Source organism: Humulus lupulus, chromosome X (assembly GCF_963169125.1).
Source record: "Humulus lupulus chromosome X, drHumLupu1.1, whole genome shotgun sequence".
Lineage (NCBI taxonomy): Eukaryota > Viridiplantae > Streptophyta > Magnoliopsida > Rosales > Cannabaceae > Humulus > Humulus lupulus.
In genome coordinates this window covers 236,484,281-236,488,250 of record NC_084802.1, presented here as the reverse complement: position 1 = coordinate 236,488,250, position 3,970 = coordinate 236,484,281, and the positions used below count along the sequence as shown (strand labels likewise).

Here is a 3,970-nt window from a genome sequence, read left to right as displayed (position 1 = left end):
CACTGAGTGCCAAATATATATTTTTTTCACCTATTTATGCAGGTAATGATTTTTGGGTTTATTCTAATGTAGCTGTTATGCTGCCCAATTTTCTAAAATATAAAGGGAATATGTTTCTTTCTTTTCATGTTTTCCTACATTTGGTTATACCGATGAGAGCCATAGTGATCATGATTGGTGCACGTTGTTGTTTCACGGCCTAGTCTCTGTGTCATCATAGGTAGATCAGGTGTCCACTCACCTGTAGGTGTAAAGACCTAGCATCTGTATACAGGAAGTGTTATGAGCCTCCCCTTGTGGTGGTTATCAGGCTCGGCTACCCGGTTTAGGATGTCGGATTTTCTATGGTGGGTAACGGGAACTAGGGATGTAGTGGACGGTGTGATGTGAACTTGTAGCTATGCTCTTATGATTCTTTGTGGTTTCTCTCTATTTTGGTTTATACATGATGATGTATGTTTTTTTTTCAAAGCTAACCATGCAGGGGTTGTATTAAACTTTTGGGTCCTATGTTATTAGTTGTTTTACACTACACTAAAATCTACTTTCCACAACACATAATTATAAATCTTATGAAAATGTATTATAATATATACTATGTAAAAAAAAGTAATAGAAATAAAATATATAAAAAAAAAAGCAAGCCTACTCTCGTAACCACCATCGTCTTTCTCCTTCTCCTTCTCGTCTTTTTTCTCTTCCCTTCGCCCTAGCCGCCACTCCCATAACCACCATCATCCTCAGCTCCGACCACCTAACCACCATCCTCACAACCCTTTTTCTCCGAGCCAAGCTCCAAATTTCAGGCACCCGTGAACCCAACCCCCGAACCAAGTGACCCCAGGTGCGAGCCCACCTCTTCATGCCTTCGACCCAGTGCGACTTCCATTTGCAGGCCACCACCAGCCGTGATTCTGCACCTGTTCTGCTGTAGAGCCCCGAGTGTGCACCAAGCGAGGACTTAGATTCCACAAGCCCAGGCGCACCTCCCCTTAATGTGAAGCCAGGTGTGTCTCCAAGAAAACTCCTGCATCGAGAGCTCCATCGCACCCAGAAAAAAATCGGCCCCGACTCCAGCTTCGTGAGCTCCTGGTTAAGCAACACCATAACCCGAGCCCCAATTTCGTTCCACCACTACCGAGCCCCAATTTCGTTCCACCACTAACGAAGAGACCATTTCAAGGTTATTCCGATCTTTTAACACACTGTGTGATTGAATAATTAATTCATGATTATGAATGAAATTCTGGTCTGGTTTCTAATTTGCTAGTTAGTTTTTTATTGCAGTGATAGTGTGGCTGCTGAGATTAAGTCTAACGGGTGGAGTCTCAGAAACTAGGCGATAAGCGGGGTCTCCTCTCTCTCTGGCTGTACCACGGTTCTCCTTTGCTACTCTTTCTTCTTGGGACACTCACAATGACATGTAATGCAATAACTTACCTACTTAGTTTAGAGCTATTGTTTCTGATTTACTTTACGTTATACTAAATTTCATTTTTGGGACTGATTCATGGAGATGACCCAGTTGCTAAATATGACTTGATTGTATTAGTATTTCCATGAATGGTTATCATTTATTGTTGAATTTATTTTCAGGGAACTTAAGTTTCATGAAGTGAACAATTCTATTGTAGAAGCTACTGTTTAGAATCATTATGAAATAATGTTCATTCAAATTTAATGTCAAGTCATAACTACCTCTATTATACGCATTGTTTTATGAGTTAGTGTTTTTTTTTTGTTCATTATATTTGTTTTGGCAGTGCAGAAATGAAGGACCCAATCATTTTTTAAGCGGGTAAGCTTAATCTTTTACTTTTCTGCTTTCTTGTCCAATTCGATATGCTGGTATATGGTATATGGCTTTTGTTTAAACTATATGGTGCTGAAACTCTTTATTTCAAAGTTATGAAAAAAAAATCTATAACTATTTGTTCTTTACTTTATTATGGTGGCATGGGATCATCTTTGTCAATTTGTTTGTGTGTGTTCTTTATGTTAACCATGTTTTGCCTACTTTTAAAGCTGTAGTGTATAACATTTTGAATTTGATGCTTATGTTTTGCTTGGCAGTACTTCTATTTCTTGCATGTGTATATACTTGTTGAATTTGTTTAATTTCTAGTCTCTTGAAACTTTCAGTGAGCAAAGAAAGCTGCTTTTGTTTCTTCTTTATATCTCTTACCAAATTAATTTCTTTATTCATATTTTTCTTTTCTAACTCATATATTATACTGTCGGGTAGTTGATATGAGCACATGTTTGGATAAAGTTTTGTATATGTAATTTTAATCTAATAGAATCAATATATATATGTAATTCTTTTGTCACGTGATTAAAATAATGCATGGCATTTATAATAGATATGATTCTTTTATAATAGATATCATTATGGTAAAGTATATATTTTGATTTTGTATCTGAATTTTATTCATTGTTGAAGCTTTATTTGACCCAAAGGATTATTGTGAAAAGAAGTACTAATTTGTGTCTTTAATTTAATTGAAAGGTACCTCTGAGATAAAATTATATTTAATTGATGATCTTGTATAGTTTGAGATGTATTTAAGTATTATTGTTTGATTTAATTATTGATCATCTTTTTATTATAGAAGATGGCACACAACCTGTTTGATAAAAGTGCTCATATAATTTTTTAATTTTATAGTATAGGTTTTTATTGAATAAATGTTGATTGCTAAGACTTGAGATGATGATAAGTTATATGTGATAATTCAAAAAAGCAAGATTAATACAAAATATTGATTTTGAAGTGAGTATAAGATATGAATAGATTAAATACCATATTTTGCTTAATTAAGTTTGCCTTAGAAAGAATCAATTTTCGGTATTTCTAGATCAATTGCTCTTAGTTGTGATGTATACACATTAATTCCTATAGAAATTATTTTAGAACTTCTTATGGTAAACTTTCTTGTATTAAGAGCCTAATACTTGATATATATATATATATATCATTTCAGGTTTGATATATTAAAATTGATGTTTATAAATATAAATATTTATTGTTGTGAATCTAAAAAAGATGGTATCGCCTCTATTTTGAACAAATTGTGATATTTTGATGATATTGTAAAATAAATTATATATATATAAATTATGATGACATTGTAAAATTTAAAATTTGAGAGGCCACTAGTACAAAAAAAAAACAGAAAAGAATAGATTTTGATAATATTTTTAGTAAGAAAAAGAATATGATATTGGACACTTATTTAGCAGCTGAACATTATATCATATTCTGGGACATTTACTCTCCCGAGATAAGCTTGTTCATTGGCATATGAGTATTGATTCTTTACTGTGTCCAGTTTGTGAGTTGGAGCAGGAAACTCATGAAAATCTCTGTTTTTTTATTGTCTTTTTTCTCAGCAAGTTAGATCAAAAGTTGCTTCTTGGCTGGGAAATGATATTTGGCCGGTTAAGTATGAAGATTGGTCCACTTGGATGATCAGGAGACCTAAAGGTCTTAAGCAAAAAATAGTAGCAGCAGCATTGGCTGCTTCAGGTAATGTGATATGGTGGAATCGTAATACTTGTTTGTTCAGATTTTATTCTATGACAGTTGATAGTATAGATCACTTGATCAAGTATTGTTTGAAAGCTAGAATTTTAAAACTTCCTAGGACAAAGTTTGGGAAAAAAGATTTAGCTTTTGTTGAGAAAATTATTTTTAATAAATCAGATATATTTTTATTTGTAGCTATGATATATGAATGAACTTTATTAGGTTACCATAATAATTATGATCATGCAATAGTGCACATCCAGGTAACTTATAAAAGACAATAAAAGTGAAATTGAACGCGATTCCACTCAACTGGTATTGTTGTTAATGTATAGTTTAAGGCTTTTGGCTCAATACAGCATATGTACATGTGTGTGTACGTATATATACATATTTATATAATTGTACTCTTTCAAGTTCATGAAGAAATCTTTTCATTGG

General features: G+C 33.1%; 1 long non-coding RNA gene across 1 annotated transcript; it reads left to right on the top strand.

Annotated features, from left to right (window-relative positions):
• Window positions 1-1,316: 1,316 nt before the first annotated feature.
• LOC133804265 (uncharacterized) lies at window positions 1,317-1,905 on the top strand. The gene is made up of 2 exons (XR_009878392.1): window positions 1,317-1,423; window positions 1,764-1,905. It is a non-coding gene; the product is annotated as an uncharacterized LOC133804265 (long non-coding RNA).
• Window positions 1,906-3,970: the final 2,065 nt, after the last annotated feature.